We start from the raw sequence: 27192 nt of genomic DNA, 5'->3' as shown, positions 1-27192 counted from the left end.
AATATTTCTTCTCATGGTTCACTGCTTTCTCACTTGCTTTGCAAAGCAGCACACAGTTGTCTGTGGAGAATATGTCATTCCCATAAACCCTCACCAAATCGTTCAGTTTTTTACAGGGCGTTGACTTGACTTTAGGCATTTTGACGCTTGCGGATCCTACAGGAGCGGGGATACAGACCACGTGGAGGCGCCTAACGGCAGCGGCTGACTAGCAGTCTGTCCGTCTTTTTTTTCCCTTTTTTTGTTGTGTGTCGGTGTTGGGATGGTTTTTATATATATATATATATATTTATTTTTTTTGGTTGTGTATGTGTGGGAGGGGGTGGTGGTGTGGGGGGGGGGAACTTTTCTCTTCCTCACGGCGCGGGGTGCGGCTCGGCTGCGGGGCCTAACATCGCCGGCTGCGGCTTGGCCGCTGGACTTTACATCACCCGGTGCGGCTTGGCCGCTGGACTTTACATCCCGGTGCGGCTTGGCCGCTGGACTTAACAGTGCCCGGTGCAGCTCGGCTGCGGGGCTTAACATCGCCCGGTGCAGCTCGGCTGCGGGACTTTTCACCGCTGGTGCGGCTCGGCTGCGGGACTTGACATCGCCCGGTGCGGCTCGGCCGCGGGGCTTAACATCGCCCGGTGCAGCTCGGCTGCGGGGCTTTTCATCGCTGGTGCGGCTCGACCACGGGACTTTACATCGCCCGGTGCGGCTCGACCACGGGACTTAGCTGCGCAAGGCTTGGTCGCGGGCCTTTCATCGCCGGGTTCGGCCGCGAGATGTTTCAGCGCCCGGTGTGGGGACTGTGCGGGTCGGTCGGGGACGAGCTGTCTGTCCGTGGGCGTGGGGAAGAGAGTGGAAGTTTTGTTGCTTCCATCACAGTGAGGGGGTGTTTGGAGTCACTGTGATGGACGTTTGTGTTGGGGCTATGTGTCTTGTGTTCTTTTTTTTTCTATGACTGCTATGTAGTTTCGTTCGATACTTCGGTACCGAACGACAAATAAAGCTCTGTTATACCTGTTATACCTGTTATACAGGCAGGCCAAGTACAAGCTGAGAAGGGGAATCAGAGCTGCCAAGGAAAGATACTCTGAGAAGTTGAGGAGCACGTTTTCAGCTAATGACTCTTCTTCAGTTTGGAAGGGGTTGCAAGAAATCACCAGGTACAATCGTCAGCTGTCCAATGACCTGAACGAGTTCACTGCAGGTTCGAGAAACAGAAACTTAACGCTGGTAGCCCCTCCCCTCTCCCCAACCAACATTTCACACCTACTCACAGCCTGACTTCAGTTTGAAAAGACTGAACCCTTCCCCACCCACCCCTCTCCAATCACCACTTAACGCCCACGCACAGCCTGACCGGTGGTGGAAATTTTCTTGTAAGTTACATTAACACGGCAAAAAAAGGCTGATTTAGGCACTCGATCGTGAAAAAGGCATTATCTTGCTGAAATCATCAAAAAAGGCATGAAAAGACACTTATGGCATTTATGGCAAAATCCTGGCTTAAGGAAATGCAGATGCTGGTTTACAAAAGAAAAGACAGTGTGAAAGTGCTGCAGTAGCTCAATGGGTCAGGCAGCGTCTCTGGAAGGCATGCTTCGGAGATATTTCGGGATGCAATGCTTCGCCAGACTGATTGTGTGGGGCGGGGGAAGAAAGCTGGAAGAGAGGAGGGGTAGGACAAGGGCTGACAGGTAATCGGCGGATGCAGGCGAGGAGGGGCTTCATAGGCAGATGGTTGACAAAGGCCAGAGAAGAAAAGACTAAAGGTGTGAAGTAAGGATAGAGGCAGTGTGAGTTGTGAAGCCAAAGGAAGGAAGAGACGTGGAAGGGGAACGGTTGGAAGGAAAAATGAGTGCAAATCCATTTCAAATCCAGGGAAACTGAAAATCCTTGAGCGCACAATCCCAATGAGCAATGTCAAGACAAAGCATTTTCAAGGGGTGGCATCTTTTACACGAGACCTTAAAAATACCATGTCACTATGTGAGTAGCAGGGACGTAAGTTACTAAAACAGATATCCTGTTAATTAATCCTATTCATCATCGGCGGTCACTCAAAGCGAGTTTGACTGTCCTCTTCATTGGGTCGTCTACTTGTGGGTGTGCAGATGTCTGTAGAGGCTGATCCGCGCGCGATCCACACACCTTGGTGCAACGTGGGCAGGGGAGACGGGCGGTGCTTGGTCGTGGTTGAACCCCCTTCTCTCTCTCTCCTTGTGGTGCTGTCGCTTTGCCCCTGTGGCACGGCATCACGTTTCATGACGTGCGGCTGCTTCCTGCACGGTTTTCCTCCAGGAGCGCCTGTCCAGTGCAACGTGCTCCCAGTTGCTCCATGTGATGTGGAATTTCTTCAGACTGTTCTTGATGTTGTCCTTGAAGCGTTTCTCTGGCTCGCCAGGGGCTCGCTAACCGTCCTTCAGTTGAGAGCGGCACGGTGGCGCAGCGGTAGAGTTGCTGCCTTACAGCAAATGCAGCGCCGGAGACTCAGGTTCGATCCCGACTACGGGCGCCGTCTGTACGGAGTTTGAACGTTCTCCCCGTGACCTGCGTGGGTTTTCTCCGAGATCCTTGTTCCCAATGTTGGGGGAGTCCAGAACAAGGGGCCACAGTTTAAGAATAAGGGGTAGGCCATTTAGAACTGAGATGAGGAAAAACTTTTTCAGTCAGAGAGTTGTGAATCTGTGGAATTCTCTGCCTCAGAAGGCAGTGGAGGCCAATTCTCTAAATGCATTCAAGAGAGAGCTGGATAGAGCTCTTAAGGACAGTGGAGTCAGGGGGTATGGGGAGAAGGCAGGAACGGGGTACTGATTGAGAATGATCAGCCATGATCACATTGAATGGCGGTGCGTACAGGCTCGAAGGGCCGAATGGCCTCCTCCTGCACCTTTTGTCTATTATCTATTGTCTATTATCTTCGGTTTCCTCCCACACTCCAAAGACGTACAGGTATGAAGGTTAATTGAGTGTGTGTAGGATAGTGTTAATGTGCGGGGATCGCTGGGCAGCGCGGGCCCGGTGGGCCGAAGGGCCTGTTTCCGCGCTGTATCTCTAAATCTAAAATAAAATCTGTTCACTGAAGCCTACACAAATTGGAAATTATTTATTTCACGCTGATTCCACCCCCAGAGGGACTTTGTTCTCTGCAAAGTGTTGTGATATCCTGAGGTTGTGAAAAGGAGTACATAAATGCAAGTCTTTATATTCTTTTCAATTTGTTTGCAGTTTGGTTATGTAATTTTATTTTCCAGTGAGGCGTTGGGTTTAAAATCAAATTTCCCGTAGTCCATTTGGCGATGTCCCTCAGCGCTGCCCTATCTCTCACCCTGGCCATTTCCAAGGACGTTCAACTGTATCATACAGAACGCAACCATGACACATCTATTCTGACTTACTTCAGCGGATGTGAACAATAAACATTAAATGAGAAAGCAATCACTCAGTGGAAAGTCTCACGTGGCTTTCACTGGCCCTGTATGATTTTTTTTAAAGCAATATCTTAAGATATTAAGACATTTTATTTATTGTTGCTCATTGCTCATATAGTAAAAAATAAGGGCGGCACGGTAGAGTTGCTGCCTTACAGCGAATGCAGCGCCGGAGACTCGGGTTCAATCCTGACTACGGGCGCCGTCTGTACGGAGTTTGTACGTTCTCCCCGTGACCTGCGTGGGTTTTCTCCGAGATCTTCGGTTTCCTCCCACACTCCAAAGACGTACAGGTATTGACTGGGTAATATGTAAAAAAAAATTGTCCCTAATGTGTGTAGGATAGTGTTAATGTGCGGGGATCGCTGGGCGGCGCGGACCCGGTGGGCCGAAGGGCCTGTTTCCGCGCTGTATCTCTAAATCTAAAAAAAAATCTAAATATTGGCTTTCAAGTTATTTGCTCCTGGTGTGTTATTACTTTCTATGTGCCTGTCTCCTTCAAAGCAGGCTCTCAGTATCTGTTCATAGACACAACGTGCTGGAGTAACTCAGCGGGTCAGGCAGCATCTCTGGAGAACAAGGATAGGTACAAAGTGCTGGAGTAACTCAGCGGGTCAGGCAGCATCTCTGGAGAACAAGGATAGGTACAAAGTGCTGGAGTAACTCAGCGGGCCAGGCAGCATCTCTGGAGAGAAGGAACGGGTGACGTTTCGAATCGAGACCCTTCTTCAGACTTCAGAGATGCAGCCTGAGCCATTGAGTTACTCCAGCACTGATCCCTAAAATACTCCTATATTCACTGCCTGTCAACCTGAGAAGGACTCGTTTATTCATGTTCTTTATTTTCTATCTCTTAACTAGCTCTCAGTCCATGCTAATGCATTATATCCAAATCTACACCATACAACTTCCTTAACCTCCTTAGTGAGACCTTATCACAATTTCAAATGTACAACATCCACTGGTTCTCCTTCATCTACTCTACCTGATCCATCATTAAAGGATGCCTATTAGATTAATCAAATGTTATTTCCCTTTAATAAATCCATATCGTCTCTGCACAATATTTACAGTATATGTTCATAAGTTAATAAGTGATAAGAGCAGAATTAGACCATTCGACCCATCAAGTCCACTCCACCATTCAATCATGGCTAATCTATCTCTCCCTCCTAACCCCATTCCCCTGCCTTCTCCCCATAACCCCTGACACCTGTACTAATCAAGAATCTATCTATCTCTATCTTAAAAATATCCATTGACTTGGCCTCCACAGCCTCCTGTGGCAATGAATCCCACAGATTCACCACCCTCTGACTAAAGAAATTCCTCCTCATCTCCTTCCTAAAGGAACGTCCTTTAATTCTGAGGCTGTGCCCTCTGGTCCTAATATGCTTGCATTTGAGATGGCAGGCTAACAGGTATCACAAAATGCTGGAGTAACTCAGCAGGTCAGGCAGCATCTCAGGAGAGAAGGAATGGGTGATGTCTCGTGTCGAGACCCTCTTGCAGGCTAACAGGTCATTTGTTGCCCTTTTTCTCTCTCCTTCCTCTCTTTATAAAGCTGCATTACAATCTCCTAATGACGTGGATATTGCCATTATAAGTGTAGCCTTTCTTTGATTCACTTTAGGAAAAATTGTCGCTTCCCAAAGACTGTTAAAGATCAAAGTCTTTTTGTTACCAAGGAAAGTGGTAATATTAAATAGGTTATCACATTAAATTTACTACTGTAACTATGCCAACAAAAGGTATTAAAAGTTAATAATAAATCCTTGTAACTAATATTTGAAAAGAGATAGGCTACAATAATCAATACATAAATGAATGTGCCTAACAACTGAAGGTCAATCATTTTTCTCACTGTTACAAGTAGCTGGGCTGCAGCAAGATAGAAAGAAGGTGCCCTGTAAAACTAAGTGAAAGGAAAAGCATTATGAAAGGTAGAAATGGAGTTTGTATGCGAATGACAGACCCATACAGCAACTAACCCTTGATTGCTATTTGTCAAAGGGGACAACTGTTGCAGGAGATGACCAAGTCGGGCTGCCCTATTTGGCATTTATCAGAATATAGTGTCTGATAGAAGAGGTCAATGACCTGCATGTTGGTGAATCTTCAGCCCCGCGGTTCTAGAACATTTGGTTCTGTGCTAAATATTTTTGTGACAGTCATACAGCACAGAAACAGGCCGTTCAACCCAACTCGGCAATGCCGACCAAGATGTTCATCTATTCACAAAATGCTGGAGTAACTCAGCAGGTCAGGCAGCATCTCAGGAGAGAAGGAATGGGTGACGTTTCGGGTCGAGACCCTTCTTCAGTCTGAAGAAGGGTCTCGACCCGAAACGTCACCCATTCCTTCTCTCCGGAGATGCTGCCTGACCGGCTGAGTTACTCCAGCATTTCCTTTCACTAGCTTTACCAAATCCCCCTTATCTCCCAGCAGTAGTTCATGATGGCGCAGCGGTAGAGTTGCTGCCTTACAGCGAATGCAGCGCCGGAGACTCAGGTTCGATCCCGACTACGGGTGCTGTCTGTACGGAGTTTGTACGTTCTCCCCGTGACCTGCGTGGGTTTTCTCCGAGATCTTCGGTTTTCTCCCACACTCCAAAGACGTACAGGTATGTAGGTTAATTGACTGGGTAAATGTAAAAATTGTCCCTAGTGTGTGTAGGATAGTGTTAATGTGCGGGGATCGCTGGGCGGCACGGACTCTGTGGGCTGAAGGGCCTGTTTCCGCGCTGTATCTCTAAATCTAAATCTAAATTTAATTTCATGTTTCATGTATCTTGTGTATTATAACTGTTGGCAGATCAATTTGCCAGGGATGAATAAAATTCTATCGTATCGTAACGTACTTCTTCAAAAAACTCAAACAAATTCATGAGACACAATCTGCCACACATCAGTAATACTGATCATCCCCAGTTAATCCCCGCCTTTCCAAACACATGTCTACCTTTTCCCTCAGAATCCCCCTCATAACTGGTCTATAATCCCTAGGTTTTGCTTGGCAGCCCTTCTCAGATACATTTTTAAAACTTATACCTTCCTGTGACTACAAGCCCTGGAATCTCATCTTCTCCCTTAGTCTTTTCATAACCTAATCAGTTTTTACGCCCAAAAATGTGCATTAAATAGTTTTCAAACTAATGCAAGTGTTCTTAGCCCTTTAACTAGATTTTTCAACAAAAGAACAGTCTGAAAGCACTGTAGTTGTTGAAAAATGCTTCCTCTTCTAGTGTAGACTCACAATGTAAGGTCACCTGTTCAAAATATTTGTCCCAAATGTCTGAATGTGGTTTATATACTAACTTTGTATAATCACACAAAATGCAAGAGGAAGTCAGACTGCTTACAGTAATTATTTGCTCCCAAACACAACTAGCAAGGTTGATACTTGGAACAACTTGTTTTGTGAAGCAGACTTAATGGGTGTCCATCGTTTTGTCAGTCTTTAAAAAAAATTAAAACAGGCAAAATATTGGTATTGGTATAATCCCCATAGGAAAGAAAACTGCAGATGCTGGTTTAAATCGAAGGTAGACACAAGATGCTGGAGTAACTCTGCGGGTCAGGCAGCATCTCTGGAGAGAAGGAATGGGTGACGTTTCGGGTCGAGACCCTTGGGTCCAGCATCTTGTGTCTACCTTGTATAATCCCCGTGACACACACCCAAATAACTACATTTTAATAAAGATATCAAAGTCAGATAATATCCCATTTACATAACTGTGTGCATTTTACAAGGAACTGATAAATCCTGGAAATGCAACATTAAAGCAAGGATCATATTTCTGTTTGTGGTCAGCATTAACCATGAGCTTTTCCAAGTTTGGCGTGACACGTCACATAACAAGTTGGGAAATTCCAGTTAGTTAATAATTTTTTTAGGGTGTCACCAAGCGTTTTGAATATAAGACTAGTCAAAATGTCAGCTAGGGCAGTCACGTTTTTTCCCAGTTCGAGCTTGAAGATGCCAGGTATGTCTGAATGAGCAAGCGCATTAACATTCTCTCTGCCATTGGCATCGCAGTGCAGTCAGGAACCAGCTGGTAATGCCATCCATCAGCACTCACTTTCCTATATCCGGTGGTACGTAGGTCCCTTTGATTCTCTGAAAACGTTCCCTTTCACTAGCTTTACCAAATCCCCCTTATCTCCCAGCTTTTTCTGTCTGGAAGGTGTCTGTTCTTTGTTAAAGGAACAAGCTCCAGTGGCACTAGTTGGTAAACCACACCGCATCTGACTTTTCCAACAAGGCCAATGCAGCCGACGTTATTCAACTGCGCCAAGAAATCAATGGATCGGGAGGAATAATGAGGCAAAGAGGGAATTTGAAACACCACTGACTGGTCTGGTGTCTGCTGACACACTACAGGCAATCACGTCCCAGTTCATTTTTAAGGTGATACTTCTATGAACCACACGAGAACTTTTATTTTAATCTACAATACATGGGCTATATAAAGTGTAGGTTATCTATATCTATCTATCTATATTATACTACTAAAACTCAGATCTTGTATATTAATATATATATATATCCGTATGAAGCCTTCGGTGATTTCGGCAAAACGGTAAACCGCAACGCCACAATTTTTGCACTGCCTTAATCGCCACTCTCCCGGCTGGTGCCAATGATATTTTTATTTAAATTGGTCTTATATTTTTTAAGTTACAGAGGTTTTAAAGTTTAAACATTTAATTTCTAACCGATTTATTGGTCTTCAGCGTGTGACGTCACAATGCCCCTGTGAGATGAGCTCGCGCTGCCCCCCCCCACAATTCATGTAGATATATATAAATATATTTGTAAGTATGTATATTTCTCTGAGAGACAAGTGGACCTGCAGCCAAAACGGTCAACCACAGCGCCACAATTTCAGCGCCACCTTAATCACCACTGTCCTGGCGACTGTTTATAACAAGTTTTATTTACATTGGTCGTATATATTTTAAATTAGAGACATTTTAAAGTTTAAGACTTTCATTTCTAAACAATTTCGGCTGATTTCGGCAAAACGGTGAACCGTAGCGCCAACATTTTTGCACCGCCTTAATCACACCGCTGGACGCTTGCCGAAAATGATATTTTTATTTAATTCGGTCGTATGTTTTTTAAGTTACAGAGGTTTTAATGTTAAAGCATTTTATTTCTAACCGTTTTTTCCAAGGTCTTCAGCGTGTGACGTCACCATCCCGTGAGATGAGCTCGCGCTGCCCCCCCCTCCTGCAGATTTATTGAATGTTTTCAGCGTGGCGCCACCACACATGCGCGGACTCTCCTCACTCGCCGCCCGCACGCGTTCACCGGCTCCCCTCTCCTCTCTCCCCTTGCTTCTCTCCTCTCTCCCACACCCGGGAGACCCTCTCCCCGCTATCCTCCCCCCCCCCCCCCCGGACCTTTCACTGATGCGCCCCCCCCCCCCCCCCGGACCTTTCACTGATGCGCTCCCCCCCCCCCCGGACCTTTCACTGATTAGCTCCCTCCCCCCGGACCTGTTGGTGCTGGGGGCAAGAGAGAGTAGGGGAAAGGGGTGTGCTGGGGAAAGGGGGGGTGGGGGAGAGTAAGAGTGTGTCTGGGGGAGAGAGAATGGTGGCGGGGTCTGAGAATGGGGACTGGGGAGGGGGACAACAGGGGTCGTCCGGAGGGGGCTTGGTGGTGGGGGAAAATAGGGGTACTGGGAAAAGGGGAGGTTGTGGGGAAAGGGGGGGGGGTGTGGGGAGAGTAAGATTTGGGTTGGGGGAGGAGAGAATGGGGGGTGTGGGCCCAACGGGCCCGCTTCGCTAGTATACTATTAAAACTCAGATCTTGTATATGAATAAATATATATATATTTGAATAAATATATAAATCCCTATATATATCTGTGATTTCGGCAAACCGTAGCGCCACAATTTTTGCACCGCCTAATCACACCGCTGGCGGCGCCGACAGCCCCCCACTGTGCCAGACCTGTGCAGGTGGGCGCCCAGGCCGAGGGGAGGAGCTTGATCCCTTCAATCCACAAAATGACACTCCCACACTCGCTCGCCTTCTTTTCTTACACCGCCCCTTTTTTTGCACTCATTAAACATCATCACCATCTTTTTACCGGAGGGAGGGGAGGGAGTGGTATGCTTTAAAAAACCTTTTCAGTTATTCAAAGTTCAATAGTTAGCAAAAAATATAATTTAAATATATTTTTAAAAATCAAAATTAAACGCAAACCAAATTTTAACTTTTAGTATAAATGTCTGTTCAAATGTTTCTGGTTTTATGTATTTCCTTTTTTTCATTTTACCCCTTCCCTTGTTATCATCTATCCTTGTGCTTTAACTCTTTTCTATATTTCTTAAATGCATTACTTTTAACATAAATCTTAATTTCTCTGACTAAACAACTAACAAAACCTCCGTTGTTCTCAAGGCAGACAACTGCACATTGATGGTGACAATCCAGAATTGCTGAGTGAACTGCAGTACAATAGACCTGAACAACAGTAATTTGTTGAAGAGACGGAGCCTCTGCTGAATGCTGAGCAAAGAGCAGTGTATGACCATGTGTACAGCTGCTTGGAAAGGAATGTTCCTTCAATGTTTTTCATTGATACACCAGCAGGAATGGGCAAAACAATTCTCATCAATTTGATCCTCTCCAAAGTTCGAGGTCAAGTTGATGTTGCTTTTGCTGTAGCATCCTCTGGTATAGCAGCTACATTGATGCCTTGGTGGAAGAACTGCACATTCTCGATTCAAGATACCCATTGAAGTGACCGATAATACCATGTGCAACGTTGAGAAGAACTCCAACATGGTTCATTTGATCAGGAGTGTGAGACTGATTGTTCGGGATGAGTGCCCGATGATTAGGAGGGAGAGCTTTGAAGTGGTGGACAGAACTCTTCGACATCTATGCAAAAAGAACGATGAGCCTTTTGGCGGCATTCTTACATTTTGTTGTGGCGATTTTCGCCAACTCCCTGTTGTTAAAAGGGGAAATGATGCTGATGTTGAAAATTCCTGCATCAAGAAATCCTATTAACGTTCAAATTGTTATATTTTGTTATTCACATTTTAAACTTCAATAAATCCCTTTTCCACTTGCTGTGCCCGTCAGCCGCCCATGCGCAGTAATACCTCCATGTTCCACGTCACAATGGAAACCCAATGGGTGGGAATGGCCAGAGAGCCCCTAAGAATGGAGGGAGGAGGTAAGGGGAGATGGAGTGGGTGACTGGGGTGCGGGAGGGGAAGGGGGGAGTCGGTGGGGAAGAAGAGGGGTTGAGGGGATGGAGTGAGGGAGGGGAGGGTGCTAGACCAATGCAGAAAAAAAAACATTTTAAAGAAAAATCGCGATTTTCATTGAGATTTGTTAAAAAAAAATTTAAGGCATTTATTTTTAAGAAAAAAGTGTGATTTTTCCCAACATCACAATGGCAACCCAATGAGTTATGGGCCCAACGGGTCCACTTGGTCTAGTAATCTATATGGCTCAGATGCACATTAGACAAATGGCAATGGTGGAACTGTCTTACGTATAGGCAAGCGGGTAGTCTCACAATTTTCCGTAGCATAAAGCTGCCTCTTCTGCACATGTTGAGAAAAATAATTTAGTGTCGGCTTATTTACTTTTCTTTTTCCAGGCAAATTCCACAAGAGCGAATTTTATTCCAAATCTTAAATCCTTGGGTAGGGATTTGCAAATTCTGCAAGGGCGAATGAATGTCTGTAACCCAAACGCCAGGAACACAGGGGTTGCCTGCACTGGCTTGGATAATAGAAAAGTAGTCAACACTTCCAACCACAAACCAGACAAATGAAAAGTTACATCTTTTGCAAAATTATGTGGTTTGCTGAATGCTACTTGTTACGCCTTGCAGGTACCTATCCACCAGTAGTCAGAGTATGAAACCATGTTGAAAACAGAATCCAGATACCTAATCACAGGGCAAATTTCCCAGAGACTGATTAAATAATGTCACATTCACAAACAAGCAGGTTAAAAACTCTGTAGGAAAAAAACTGCAGAATCTGATTTAAATCAAAGGTGGGCACAACATGCTGGAGTAACTCAGCGGGTCAGGCAGCATCTCTGGAGAGAAGGAATGGGTGGCGTTTCAGGTCTCGATGCTGCCTGTCCCGCTGAGTTACTACAGCATTTTGTGTCTATCTTCGGTTTAAACCAGCATCTGCAGTTCCTTCCTACACAACCATGTCGCCATGTTGGTTTCACTTTCCTCCACCCCCTCTTCAAAACTCTCCACTTTCATAATAGCTTCTTGGCTTTGTCTATTTATTTTATTACACTTTTGGGAAGCTTCTGGTGAGATCAGGGATGTTGAACAATTGCAAGTTGGTGAACATTTTACGTTTTGCGGGTATTTTGAGCCAAGCTGTGAAACACAAAGAAACTAAATTCTTGCCACAAACATTCACTTCCCCATTGAGGTCAACATCATGCTTAATCAGGTGGAACTTCATTCCCACCTCATATACTTTTAAATTCCTTGAATGCTTGGGAAACACTACATACTACTAAATAAAACTCTATAAGGAAAACCCAACTAACTCTTGTTTTAGACTCATGATTTAAGAAGGAAAGACATCACTCGATAATCAACTCCCAGGTTTTTGCGTTCAAAATGTCACTTACTAAATTCTTATTTAAGGCTGCAGAAGCAGACATTCCAGAACTAAAAATAATGTATCGTGATCTACAAATCATAACACATTGTGACACTATTCATTTTATTGCCCAATTTAAACAAAAATTAACAGAAACAACTGCATGCAGTTTTGTTCAGGCAAATCTGAGGCTTAATGGTACTCCCCAAGTTACTAAATAAACCAGATGAAGTAGCTATAGTTGCATTGCTTATAATGTTCTGCACAGCATTTCGATATGGGAATTGTGCTTCGGATGGGAAAACTGAATGTGGATAGCATACGAGAAGTTTGCGACTTAGAGTTTAGACTTGTGAAAACTGATTGATAGCTGTGATGAATCAATAGGGTGGCCTGGTGGTGCAGCGGTAAAGTTGCTGCCTTACAGCGCTTGCAGCGCCAGAAACCCAGGTTCGATCCTGACTACGGGTGCTGTCTGTACGTTCTCCCAGTAACCACATGGGTTTTCTCCGAGATCTTTTGTTTCCTCCCACACTCCAAAGACGTAGGCATGCAGGTGCAGCAGGCAGTGAAGAAAGCGAATGGTATGTTGGCATTCATAGCAAGGGGATTTGAGTATAGGAGCAGGGAGGTTCTGCTGCAGTTGTACAGGGCATTGGTGAGACCGCACCTGGAGTATTGCGTACAGTTTTGGTCTCCTAATCTGAGGAAAGACATTCTTGCCATAGAGGGAGTACAGAGAAGGTTCACCAGATTGATTCCTGGGATGGCAGGACTTTCATATGAAGAAAGACTGGATAGACTCGGCTTGTACTCGCTGGAATTTAGAAGATTGAGGGGGGATCTTATAGAAACTTACAAAATTCTTAAGGGGTTGGACAGGCTAGATGCAGGAAGATTGTTCCCGATGTTGGGGAAGTCCAGAACAAGGGGTCACAGTTTAAGGATAAGGGGGAAGTCATTTAGGACCGAGATGAGAACGTCTTTTTTCACACAGAGAGTGGTGAATCTGTGGAATTCTCTGCCACAGAGGGTAGTTGAGGCCAGTTCATTGGCTATATTTAAGAGGGAGTTAGATGTGGCCCATGTGGCTATAGGGATCAGGGGGTATGGAGAGAAGGCAGGTACGGGATACTGAGTTGGATGATCAGCCATGATCATATTGAATGGCGGTGCAGGCTCGAAGGGCAGAATTGCCTACTCCTGCACCTATTTTCTATGTTTCTATGTTTCTATGTACAGGTTTGCAGGTTAATTGGCTTGGTATAAATGTAAAATTGTCCCTAGTGTGTGTAGGATAACGTTAATACGTGTGTAGGATAACGTTGGGCGGCACGGTAGCGCAGCGGTAGAGTTGCTGCTTTACAGCGAATGCAGCGCCGGAGACTCAGGTTCGATCCTGACTACGGGTGCTGCACTGTAAGGAGTTTGTACGTTCTCCCCGTGACCTGCGTGGGTTTTCTCCGAGATCTTCGGTTTCCTCCCACACTCCAAAGACGTACAGGTATGTAGGTTAATTGGCTGGGTAAATGTAAAAATTGTCCCTAGTGGGTGTAGGATAGTGTTAATGTACGGGGATTGCTGGGCGGCACGGACTTGGAGGGCCGAAAAGGCCTGTTTCCGGCTGTATATATATGATATGATATGATATGAATACAATACAATACAATATATCTTTATTGTCATTGTACAACGAGATTGGGAATGCGCCTCCCATACAATGCAATAATTTAATTAATTTAAACGACAACCCAACGAAACAAATTGTAACAGTTTTGTGCGGGGGATCGCTGGTCGGCGCGGGCTCGGTGGGCCGAAGGGCCTGTTTCCGCGCTGTATCTCTAAACTAAACTAAATTACTCTCTTATTATACCTTCCAACTAACATGATGATAAAGGGATCTTTTTACCTAGTATATCCTATTACACTACATTATTTAATGTGAAAAAAAAACAAAAAACTATAGATTTGTCAAGTTACCAGTTGCAGTGAAGCACATTGAATTGAACTGAATATATTTTATTAGCCAAGTATGTATACATACAAGGAATTTGCCTTGGTGCTTTGCTCACAAGTAACAACATGACATACAGTAAACAATGAAGAATGAAACATTATAATTCACACACGTGAAGAATGAAATAAAAAACCAGAGCAAAAGGAGGCTACAGACTTTTGGTTGTTGAGTAGAGCTACTGCTCGTGGAACGAAGCTGTTTTTATGTCTGGCTGTGGCAAAAGCATTTGAATTTTGAGCTAATCATACTTTGTGAATTACTGAATGATTGTTTGCATCCAACTGAATTGTTTAGACTATTTCCTATGGTAGGATCATCTAGAATAGGCACCTCAATCTTAAAATCAAAACAGGACGCGCAAACTCGTGTCCCAAAAGACAGTAGACACCAGGAGCAAGAGTATGTAGGAAGGAACTGCAGATGCTGGTTTAAATCGAAGGTAGACACAAAATGCTGGAGTAACTCAGCGGGACAGGCAGCATCTCTGGAGAGAAGGAATGGGTGACATTTCGAGTCGAGACCATTCTTCAGAAGTCTGAAGAAGGGTCTCGGCCCGAAACGTCGCCCATTCCTTCTCTCCAGAGATACCGCCTGTCCCGCTGAGTTACTCCAGCATTTTGTGTCTACCGGGAGCAATAGACATTTGAGGACAACAAATATTTATTGGGTAAGGGTATCAAAAGAGCAACAAAAAAAAAAGAGGAGCTGCTGGAGGAACTCAGTGGGTCAGGCAGCATCTGTGAAGGGAATACACTGACAAGGGTGGCAGAGTGTCAATGATGGTAGAGCTGCTGCCCTACAGCACCAGAGACCTGGTTTTGACCCTGAGCTTGGGTGCTGTCTGTGTGGAGTTTGCACGTGTGAATTCTCCCTGTGACCGTGTGGGTTTTCTCCAGGTACTCCAGTTTCCTCCCACATCCCAAAGACGTGTGGTTTTGTACGTTAATTGGCCTCTGTAAAATCGCACAAGATAACTTCCTCCAGGATCGGCGTCTGCAAACACCCGACATGGATCAGTCACTGTATTTACAATCCATGTCGGGTGTTTTGCAGACGCCGATCCTGGAGGAAGTTATCTTGTGCATGCGTGTTACCCGGGGAAGTCATCTTGTTCAGGAGTTGCGGCTTTGTCTGTAACCTTGCATCCTCGTGTTTATTAAAACTAAGTTTGAAGTTAAATAACTTGTTGTTATCCTTGCAACTTCATACAGATACGAAAGTGGGATAACATAGAATTAGTGTGAACGGGTGATCGATGGTCGGCGTAGACTCGGTGTGATCTATGAATAAGCAGGTTGGAGGTCATCTCTCTAAAATGGAGAAGACTGAGGGGTGACACTGATAATATGCCTTTCAAATTGTGAAAGGGCTTTGATCGGGAAGTGTTTCTTGAGCGGGGAGAACTCGGAACCAGGGCCAACAGCAAAAGATATCACTAATAAATCCAGTCGGGAATTCAGGACAAAGGTCCTCTTGCAGGGAGTGGTTGAGCCAAACAGCAGAGCTATGCTTAAGGGGAAGCTGGATAAACACACGAGAGGTTAAAAAAAGTGGGAGGAAGCTCATTGAAGTGAAAACCAGTTGGCTCGAATGTCCAGTTTCTGCTTTGTAACTTGATCTGATTCTACACAAACAAGAAAGCAAAATGTTCTCATGTGACTACACAACTCATTTCACCAACTGATAAGATTCAGATACAAAGCTGCATGTTTTGTGTCACTGCAAAATGGTTTCCACATTGCACTTAGAAGTGACTGGCGTAACTACAGCTGAACCAGCAACAGTTTGCCATTTTGCATTGGGTTTTGTACCACCTCACAGAGGGATATGCACCAGCTTCAGTGGAACAGCCAGTGCCAAGCCAACTTCTTTAAATTTAAAAAAAAGCTGCTAGAAAAGTTGGAGGAACTCCAACTCAGTTATGACATCTACCTCAACCAGAAATCTAGAAAGATTCCAATATTCCCCAATTCCCTGATGATTATCAGGTGTCATAGGTGAAACCGTGGTCCACTCCAAACTCTGGCCAACATCCCTTGGCCCTTAATTGTTCACAATATCTGTACGTTGACTTATATTTGTAGGAGCGTGAGCAGGAACAGAAATATAATCATTTCATTGAACTGAAAAAGTTTTTCCTCATCTCAGTTCTAAATGGCCGACCCCTTATTCTTAAACTGTGGCCCCTGGTTCTGGACTCCCCCAACATTGGGAACATGTTTCCTGCCTCTAACGTGTCCAACCCCTTAATAAACTTATACGTTTCGATAAGATCCCCCCTCATCCTTCTAAATTCCAGTGTATACAAGCCTAGTCGGTCCAGTCTTTCAACATATGACAGTCCCGCCATTCCGGGAATTAACCTAGTAAACCTACGCTGCACGCCCTCAATAGCAAGAATATCCTTCCTCAAATTTGGAGGATGCCTATGATTTAAAACTGAGTAAAACATTTCCATAGGTATCACAAAATGCTGGAGTAACTCAGCAGGTCAGGCAGCATCTCAGGAGAGAAGGAATGGGTGACGTTTCGTGTCGAGACCCTTCTTCAGACTGAAGGGTCTCGACCCAAAACGTCGCCCATTCCTTCTCTCCTGAGATGCTGCCTGACCAACTGAGTTACTCCAGCATTTTGTGAAATAAATACCTTCGATTTGTACCAGCATCTGCAGTTATTTTCTTACACTATATATTTTCTTACAATATATATATAAAATAAATGAGAAAAGGTCAGTGTGTGTATATACACACATACATCTATATATTATATATATGTGGGTATGTGTATGTACACACACACACACACTAAACTTTTTTTTCTCGTTATTATATTGTTTACAGTGTGCTATGTTTTCACCGAAGATAGACACAAAATGCTGGAGTAACTCAGCACGACAGGCAGCATCTCTGGAGAGGAGGAATTGGTGACGTTTCGGGTCGAGACCCCAAACGTCACCCAAACCTTCTATCCAGAGATGCTGCCTGTCGTGCTGAGTTACTCCAGCATTTTTGTGTCTATCTTCGGTGTAAACCAGCATCTGTAGTTCATTCCTACACGTACTATGTTTACATATTCTGTTGTGCTGCTGCAAGTAAGAATGTGACAATAAAACACTCTGGACTCTTTATCTAATGAAATTTAAATTACCCACATGTCATGGCGAGGCCAGAACTGTATTCGTTGTGCTGATTCCCTACGCAAGCATCTCAGCCAGGCTTCAAACATCTTTAATACTTTAAAAAGCCTTAATTGGAAGTGTTCTCCACAAAATTCAAATCACATGTAACCTCAGTGCTCCAGGCAAGAAAGGAATGTATCAACCACGATTCCTTCATTGTGCGCTAGAAATAGGGTTGCCAACTGTCCCGTATTAGCCGGGACACCCCGTATTTTGGGCTAAATTAGTTTGTCCCGTACGGGACCGCCCTTGTCCCGTATTAGTAGGGTTGCCAACTTCCTCACTCCCAAATAAGGGACAAAGGGTGACGTCACCGCCCCGTGCCCCACGTGACCTCACCCAGCCAGCGGCCACGTGCTCCCGTTCCACCAATGGCGGCCGCCAGGGTCGGGCAGCCGCCATTGGTGGAGCGGGAGCATGTGGCCGCTGGCTGGGTGAGGTCACGTGGGGCGTGGGGCGGTGACGTCACCTTGTTCCGTATTTGGGAGTGAGGAAGTTGGCAACCCTAGCTGGAAAGGTACCTGCACATAAACAACGGGTAGGGCCAGAAAATTGTCCACCCATGATGTCTGTGTACTCAACAGACAAGTTCAATCTGGGTCAGTTTTGTTACTGAATTATGGAAGCGAGCTGCTACATACACCAATCAGCCAAAACATTATGACCTGATGAGCCAAAACATATGACCACCTGCCTAATATGCTGTTGGTCCTCCGTGTGCAGCCCCATACGCAGCAGGTTGCGATGTAGTGGGTAGTGTGACACATTCCTCCCGTGACCACCATTAACATTTTCTGTGACTTGTGCCACAGTAGACCTTCTGTCGGTTCGGACCAGACGGGATAGCCTTCGTTGCCCTCGCGCATCGATGAGCCTCGGGCGCCCAACACCCTGTCTGTCGCCGGTTTGTGGTTTGTCCCTCCTCAGACCACTGTCGGTAGGTACTCACCACTGCTGATCGGGAGCACCCCACAAGCCTTGCCGTTTCAGAGATGCTCTGACCCAGTCGTCTGGCCATAACAATTTGGCTCTTGTCAAAGTCGCTCAGGTCTTTACTCCTGCCCATTTCTCCTGCATCCAACACATCAACTTCAAGAACTGACACTGTAAAGCGTCTTTGAGTGTTTAGAAAAGCGCTATATAAATGTAATGCATTATTATTATTATTCACTTGCTGCCTAATATATCCCACCCCTTGACAGGTGCCATTGTAACAAGGCACGGGCGGCACGGTGACGCAGCGGTAGAGTTGCTGCCTTACAGGGAATGCAGTGCCGGAGACTCAGGTTCGATCCTGACTACGGTGCTGTCTGTACGGAGTTTGTACGTTTGTACGTGGGTTTTCTCTGAGATCTTCGGTTTCCTCCCACACTCCAAAGACGTGCAGGTTTGTAGGTTAATTGGCTGGGCAAATGTGTGTAAAAAAAATTGTCCCTAGTGGGTGTAGCAGAGTGTTATTGTGCGGGGATCGCTGGGCGGCGTGGACCCGGTGGGCCGAAGGGCCTGTTTCTGCGCAGTATCTCTAAATCTAAAAAGATAATCAATGTTATTCACTTCGCCTGTCAGTGGTCATAATGTTTTGGCTGATCGGTGTATAAAGTATACTTACTTGTATTGGGAGAGCGTACGCAAGCCATTTTATGCTTACATTAGCAAGTGGCGCCACACTGCTGCTATCACACCCATACCCAATTCCAATTAACCATTTCAATGATGCAGCATTGCCCCAAAGTTAACACATTAAGAATAGTTACTCATGGAAGGGGGTATGAGTGAGCAGATAACAAATGCACATGAGAATGTAACAACATAAAAAAGTAGGCCATTCAGACCCTCAAGGCTGTTTTGTCATTCTACAAGATTGTAGCTAATGACAGCATGCAAGCGATATCTCTCAACAACAGGTCTACAATAAGAGTTCATCACAGTAAGACTAGTGTCACAGCGCTGCATGTTTTGGGGCAACTTTCTCCCCACAATGTCGCACCTCACCTCCAACAAAACTTCCCGCAGAAGTGGAGCTCATCATTAGAATTAACTAGACGACCTGTGGGCCCGTTGGGTTCCCGTTGTGACAGCGGTTGGTGAAAAAAAAAAAAGACACACAATTTTAATATTACTGAGTGGTCAAACTTTAACTTGAAGAAAATTTGAGCATTTACCTCAAGAGTCATCGTTCAACGAAGCACGAGTTTAATGACAACATTGAACACGGAAGTGGAGTACTGTGTGCAGCTTTGGTCTCCAAATTTGAGGAAGGATATTCTTGCTATTGAGGGCGTGCAGCGTAGGTTTACCAGGTTAATTCCCGGAATGGCGGGACTGTCGTATGTTGAAAGACTGGAGCGACTAGACTTGTATACACTGGAATTTAGAAGGATGAGAGGAGATCTTATCGAAACGTATAAGATTATTAAGGGGCTGGACACGTTAGAGGCAGGAAACATGTTCCCAATGTTGGGGGAGTCCAGAACAAGGGGCCACAGTTTAAGAATAAGGGGTAGGCCATTTAGAACTGAGATGAGGAAAAACTTTTTCAGTCAGAGAGTTGTGAATCTGTGGAATTCTCTGCCTCAGAAGGCAGTGGAGGCCAATTCTCTGAATGCATTCAAGAGAGCTGGATAGAGCTCTTAAGGATAGCGGAGTCAGGGGGTATGGGGAGAAGGCAGGAACGAAGTACTGATTGAGAATGATCAGCCATGATCACATTGAAGGCCCGAATGGCCTACTCCTGCACCTATTGTCTATTAGATCAAAATGGCGATGTTTATTTCATGGGGTATGTGTCCAAAATACAGCCAAAAATGGTGCACGATAGCGGAACAATTGCACAAAACGTGATACTGCACACCGCAGGTGAATGGTAAGGTGCCCTTAAAATTGTTGCGCTATCATGTACGTTTTGGCTGTATTTTGGGAACATACATACAAGATGGGAGTTTTTGTAATATATAGATGGGGAACAGCTCAACCTAGAGTGACTACAAACCAGTGCCGAGGTCAACTAAACCACAGTAACCAGGTATCAGTACACAGATAACACTTACACACTCAGAGACTGAATTCCACGGCATTACTGACTCATTCACTGAAGTATGAGTGCACAGGGATTCACTCAACACCCTCAAGACAAAGGTTCTCTACCGATCTGTTCCCATCGCACCACACTAACCTCCAACAATGAAGGTTCATTGCCCCTGTTTCAATATCTAAAGGGGCTGCTCCTTGCCTTTTGGCTGCACTTCTCACCCACCATCCCCATCTTTGGACACCCTGTGCATAGGGGAGAGGGTAGGGGGGGTCTGAAGATGTCCTGGTTGGGTTGCTGCTGGGCCTGGCCAAGCTGGCCATCCGCGAGTCACGGCGCCAGGGGGAAGAGGGCTCTGCCCGAGCCGGCTGCCTGCCCCTTTTCTGGGGTTACGTCCGCACCCGGGTGGCGTTGGAGAGGGACTGTGCGCTGCCCACGGGCAGCATGGGGGATTTCCGGGACCGCTGGGCACCGCGGGGGATTGGATGCATCCTGGACAGGGATTGTAACATAGTTGTATAGTACTTCATTTAGTATATTTGTGTGTCTTGTTTTATGGTGGTGGGTTCTGTTCCGCTTTATTGTATTGTAAATATTATTTTTAATAATTGAATAATCTTTTTGATTTGAAAAAAACAAAAGAAAAGCAATGAAGGTTTATGGAAGGCCCTGGAACATGTGAACCACTTCCCATACCTCAGGAACTCCCCCTTACCAAAAGCAGACATCTATAATGAAATTCACCGTCAACTTCAAGGTGCCAGAAGAGCTCTTAGAGGACTGAGAGAAAGGGTATTGGAAGATTAAGTCCTCAGACCTGGCACAGAACATGCTCGATTATGCAGCAGTAATCCCTGTCCTTCCACATTTACCTTCGACCAGTACCACCCACTGCATGCATCGCAACGTTTTTGAAAGATACCACATCTTCTGTCTCCACAGTCCTCAAAATTTACTGGAAGGATAAGCTAAATTTTCAGTCTACTGGCACAAGCATCCTCTGCAGGTAGGGTTGCCAACTGTCCCGTATTAGCCGGGACATCCCGTATTTTGGGCTAAATTGGTTTGTGCCGTACGGGACCGCCCTTGTCCCGTATTAGTAGGGTTGCCAACTTCCTCACTCCCAAATAAGGGACAAAGGGTGACGTCACCGCCCCGTGCCCCACGTGACCTCACCCAGCCAGCGGCCACGTGCTCCCGCTCCACCAATGGCAGCCGCCCGGGGCGGGCGGGAGCACGTGGCCGCTGGCTGGGTGAGGTCACGTGGGGCGCGTGGCGGTGACGTCACCTTGTCCCGTATTTGGGAGTGAGGAAGTTGGCGACCCTATCTGCAGGCCCTAGTTACACTCAGTCAGTTCCATTGGACAGACCACGTCCTTTGCTGTTCCATCCCTCATCCTTCACATCCCTCCAGCCTGACACCAGACTCCTGAAACAGACACTCTATTCAGAGTACTGTCACTGCAGAAGATCACCAGGTTGACAGAAGATTCTGGGTTGTGCTCAATGTTTCCTTACAAAAATTAGTACCCTACCCAGCAATTCTTGTGAATCCCTCACCCATGACCAGTCAAAATAGAGAAAGAGTTTTCGGGCGGTAGTGAGCATCAACGAGCTTATGTATAAATCGCAGAGGGAACGTGCTACCTCACAAATTGCCCATGTCTCCCCTGTCACACACCTCCCGCCATCTGAGAGGTTATTTACAGTTCCAAAATTGGCCTCATCAGTCACCCCAGAACTGAAATAAGTCACAATCGATCCCCAAGTAGAAGCAGATACCTCAAACACCATTTTCCTGCACTAACTCCATATTCTCTGAATCTTTACATATCCCCAAACTATTGATTTCCATTCCGAATCCAATTAATGATCCAGCCTCCAAAGCCTTCCGAGGTAGAGAACTACGAAGATTCACCACCGTCTGACTGAAGCAAGTTCTCCTCATTTCAGTTCAAAAGCACCTATCCTTGTTTTAGATTCCTTCGATACAGAAAACATCCTTCCCCACACCAGTCACATTGAGTCCCCAAGGAATCTTATATCTTCACTGAGATCAAGAGAACAGAGTGTTAATCTATTCAATCTGTTATATAACAGACTTGCCATTGCATGAAGAAACAAGGAACTGCAGACACTGGTTTACACAAAATGACACAATGTGCTGGAGTAACTCAGTGGGACAGGCAGCATCTCTGGAGAACACGGACTTGGTGGCGTTTCAGATCGGGACCTTTCTTCAGACTGTAGAAACAAGGAACAGCAGATGCTGGTTTACACAAAAGGTCTGAAGAAGGCTCCCGACTCAAAACGTCACCTATCCGTGTTCTCCAGAGGTGCTGCCTGACCCACCGAGTTACTCCAGCACTCTGTGAAATGTCACCTATCCATGTTCTCCAGAGATGCTGCCTGACCCGCTGAGTTACTCCAGCACTCTGTGAAACGTCACCCATTCCTTCTCTCCACAGATGCTGCCTGACCCGCTGAGTTACTCCAGCACTCTGTGAAACGTCACCTATCCGTGTTCTCCTGAGATGCTGCCTGACCCGCTGATTATTCCAGCACTCTGTGAAACGTCACCCATCCATGTTCTCCACAGATGCTGCCTGACCCGCTGAGTTACTCCAGCACTCTGTGAAACGTCACCCATCCATGTTCTCCACAGATGCTGCCTGACCCGCTGAGTTACTCCAGCACTCTGTGAAACGTCACCCATCCATGTTCTCCACAGATGCTGCCTGACCCGCTGAGTTACTCCAGCACTCTGTGAAACGTCAGCTATCCATGTTCTCCACAGATGCTGCCTGACCCGCTGAGTTACTCCAGCACTTTGGTCCTTTTCCCATCCCAAGGTCTGATATGATGCATCTTTTTTGCAGTTGTTCGACAGCATGCCTATCTATCCTTGGGTAAGGAGACCAAAAGCATGAGCATATTTTACGCCAAAACAAGGCACCACATAAAGAAAAGGGAGAAAACAAAAACTTATAAAAGGACAACTACAAAATTAGTAAAACCATTCTGTCTGTAATTGGAATTTCTGGATCTGGCATTGCCTTGTGAACTTCGTGCATGGTTTACATTTAGTCTGTCGCAATTATTGGTTAAACGTAACCCAAGCCACACTATTTGACTGATCCCAATAGGTAACCAGTATAATTGGCATTTAACAAAACCAATCGAAATGGACGATTCGCCACATAGGTTGGTTTATAGATGAATGGTGGTTTTCGATTCGCCCGTCCAATTATCCATCATTTACCATTCCGCCTCAGATCGACATATTTCAACATCGAAATACGATCAAACTAACTCAAACGCACAGAAAACATAGCAGTTGAATCAAAAGAGCATTGAACATATCAACAAAACTAACACGGTCCCCTCAATAACTGTGTATCTGTTCCTTTCTCTGAGGCAAATTTCACAGTTGGGTTAGTTTCACATTTTAAAAGTTGCTCGCGACTGTTTCCGGCTTGTTACCTACTACAATTTGTGATTTTTTTCGGGGGGGGGGGGGGGGGGGGGGGGGGAGAGAGAAGAAAATACAGATGGAGTCGATGCCAAACGAGGGCAGTCCGTCCGAGTGAACAAGAACAAGAAGACGTGTTCTCTGTAAACCCTTCCTTACCATCACCAACAGGCGGATTAAATAAAAAATATTTCATCAAAAACAACAACAAATCACCACAAGTGAACCCGGATCCATACGTTCATAAGATCGAGGAGCAGAATTATGCCACTCGGCCCATCCAGTCCACTCCGCCATCCAATCACGGCTGGTCTATCTCTCCCTCCTAACCCCATTCTCCCGCCTTCTCCCCATAAACCCCTGACTCAAGTGCTAATCAAGAATCTATCTATCCCCTGCCTTAAATATATCCAAGAATCTATCTATCTCGGCCTTAAAAATACCCAGTGTGAACAACTTACCTTACACCGAAGGAACAGGTGAATTCTTTTCCATTGAATGCCTTGTGTTTACAAATTGTACTCTGCGCACTTGGTTTCTTCTGAAGGGCGTCAGACTGTTGGAAAACAGTCTGGTTTTCCCTGCACACCTCGCGATATGTTTGCTATTTTGAGGCTAAATGCTGTCGGCGGCCCGGAACTCAAGAGGTTTCCGCCTGTGTGGCGGGTTCCTCCCTGTCACTGGAGTTCCTTTTCACTTTTTTTTTTGATGATTGGTTGAAGATCCAGCAGCAAGACGTGTGCGTAACGCAGCGACAGCTCTGCCGTCTTGCAGCGCCCACCAGCGCTGTGCGGAGTTTGGACGTTGATCTTCGCTTTCCACCTATGTCATTGGCTTGTAAGTAGTGACCCAGGGCTTGGTGTAAATGTGATCATTGTCACAAGTGTCTCTAAACTATTGAGGGTGTGCAGCGTAGGTTTTACTAGGTTAATTCCCGGAATGACGGGACTGTCATATGTTGAAAGACTGGATCGACTGGGCTTGTATATACAGGAATTTAGAAGGATGAGAGGGGATCTTATTGAAACGTATAAGATTATTAAGGGGTTGGACACGTTAGAGGCAGGAAACATGTTCCCAATGTTGGGGGAGTCCAGAACCAGGGGCCACAGTTTAAGAATAAGGGGTAGGCCATTTAGAACTGAGATGAGGAAAAACCTTTTCAGTCAGAGAGTTGTGAATCTGTGGAATTCACTGCCTCAGAAGGCAGTGGAGGCCAATTCTCTGAATGCATTCAAGAGAGAGCTAGATAGAGCTCTTAAGGATAGCGGAGTCAGGGGGTATGGGGAGAAGGCAGGAACGGGGTACTGATTGAGAATGATCAGCCATGATCACATTGAATGGCGGTGCTGGCTTGAAGGGCCGAATGGCCTCCTCCTGCACCTGTTGTCTATTGTCTAAGCCACAGACAAGAATCTCCACAACTCTCCGAAGACAAAAGCAAAAGCGGAAAGTGTGAAATTCAAAGAGAAAACACTAGAAATACTCAGCAGTATTCAGTTCAGTCTGGAGGGAGATGACTTCTGCTCATCGAACGACGCATCCAGCATTTCTGTTTTTTTTCTATTGGAACACAGGCTTATTTTCCATCTTCAAAAATAGAAAGTGGGCTTGCGTCCCTGAGAATAAAACCTGTTGGATTGTTGTGAGAAAGTCAACAGATGCCATAATGTCCCTCAAGGAAATACATTATTTCTTTACTTTCACTTGATTCATTCCATACTTTCGTTCCTGATTCGTTCCATTTCAGGATAACTATTAATGTCTTCCAAAGTACACCATCAAGTGGGTTCAGTTGTAAAAGTAATTGTTTCAGAATAAAATCTGTGTTTTGATCCATGTTACAGACCACAGAAGCAGGCCCTTTGGCCTACAGTCCACACTGACCATCAAATACGCACCCACATTAATTAATTTATCAGTGATTGGTCCACAGACCTTTATGCCTTGGCCTTTCAAGTTCTTTTCCAGGTGCTTGTTCAATGTTATAACAGTATCTGCCTCCACCAGATTGCAACCAAAATTGGTGAAAAAAAATCCTCAATATAAAAATAGTTTTGTATATTATTAATTTACTTTTATTATATTTTGGCTTTATATTTTAGGTACACCTGAAGATGTGACTCAATGTTGTGGCCTTAATAGACAATAGACAATAGGTGCAGGAGGAGGCCATTTGGCCCTTCGAGCCAGCACCGCCATTCAATGTGATCATGGCTGATCATTCTTAATCAGTACCCCGTTCCTGCCTTCTCCCCATACCCCCTGACTCCGCTATCCTTAAGAGCTCTATCTAGCTCTCTCTTGAATGCATTCAGAGAATTGGCCTCCACTGCCTTCTGAGGCAGAGAATTCCACAGATTCACAACTCTCTGACTGAAAAAGTTTTTCCTCATCTCAGTTCTAAATGGCCTACCCCTTATTCTTAAACTGTGGCCCCTAGTTCTGGACTCCCCCAACATTGGGAACATGTTTCCTGCCTCTAACGTGTCCAACCCCTTAATAATCTTATACGTTTCGATAAGATCTCCTCTCATCCTTCTAAATTCCAGTGTATACAAGCCTAGTAGCTCCAGTCTTTCAATTGGTCTAGGTTAGAGCAGGACTTAGAGAAGAGATAAACATTTGTGAATTGAGAGTTAGATAGAGCTCTAGGGGCTAGTGGAATCAAGGGATATGGGGAGAAGGCAGGCACGGGTTACTGATTGGGGACGATCAGCCATGATCACAATGAATGGCGGTGCTGGCTCGAAGGGCCGAATGGCCTCCTCCTGCACCTATTTTCTATGTTTCTAATATGGGTTTGTCTGAGTTGAGGAGGATCACAAGGTCAACAATAGTCAAGATAGTGCCAAGAGCAGAGATGGAATCGAAACGTGCTTTGATTTTTCCATTACAAAGAACAGTGGGTATTTGGGGTAGTAAGCACAGGGCTGAGTGTAGGGTTTCTGAGGAGGATCGGATTGTAGGAGGCTTTGAAACTTAGGGGTACAGTATCAACAGGTAAAGGATCATCTAGAAAATGAATACAAGTACCGAAAAATGTTTTTTTTCTGCACTCCTCATTATATGGTCTTGCTGAACTTGCCAGTTGTGCTCAGCTAACTCAGCACATAACACATATGGGACATTTCTGGTAAAGAAGCCTGTTTTTATCTGTATCTTTGTTGCTTCTTATCACATTCAAATAGATCAACTTCCTCCTCCAATGAAAGTAAATGAAACTGATTATTCCACTGCCACCTCAAAAATAATTGTCTGAAATTAATGTAACCAATAATTACATCACCAGCCATCAAATCAGCGGGGAAATCACATAACTTCTGAGAAAGGGTCTGTACCTGAAAGACAACTTATCAATCACCTTTTATCAAGGACCTTTTGAGTGATTTCATTATGTTCTGTATTTGTTCCATTGTATTATTCATTTGCAGTTAATTATGCATTTCAGCATCAACGAAAAAAC

The 27192-nt window shown here is 45.3% G+C and overlaps 2 protein-coding genes across 4 annotated transcripts in view; one reads left to right on the top strand and one right to left on the bottom strand.

Annotated features, from left to right (window-relative positions):
• The window catches only part of LOC144612025 (signal transducer and activator of transcription 5B-like), a 112522-nt gene extending 88144 nt beyond the window's left edge, over positions 1 to 24378 (bottom strand). For both annotated transcript variants that reach the window (XM_078431484.1, XM_078431485.1), the window contains exon 1: positions 24188 to 24378. The gene's annotated coding sequence lies outside the window, so the exon portion shown is untranslated. The remainder of the gene's footprint in view (positions 1 to 24187) is intronic.
• The window catches only part of LOC144612027 (glutaminase kidney isoform, mitochondrial-like), a 54316-nt gene continuing 51470 nt past the window's right edge, over positions 24347 to 27192 (top strand). For both annotated transcript variants that reach the window (XM_078431492.1, XM_078431493.1), the window contains exon 1: positions 24347 to 24563. The gene's annotated coding sequence lies outside the window, so the exon portion shown is untranslated. The remainder of the gene's footprint in view (positions 24564 to 27192) is intronic.

This window comes from Rhinoraja longicauda, chromosome 42, assembly GCF_053455715.1.
Source record: "Rhinoraja longicauda isolate Sanriku21f chromosome 42, sRhiLon1.1, whole genome shotgun sequence".
Taxonomy (NCBI): Eukaryota; Metazoa; Chordata; class Chondrichthyes; order Rajiformes; family Arhynchobatidae; genus Rhinoraja; species Rhinoraja longicauda.
Note: the sequence above shows the minus strand (reverse complement) of the source record. Positions and strands in the feature narration are given on the sequence as shown.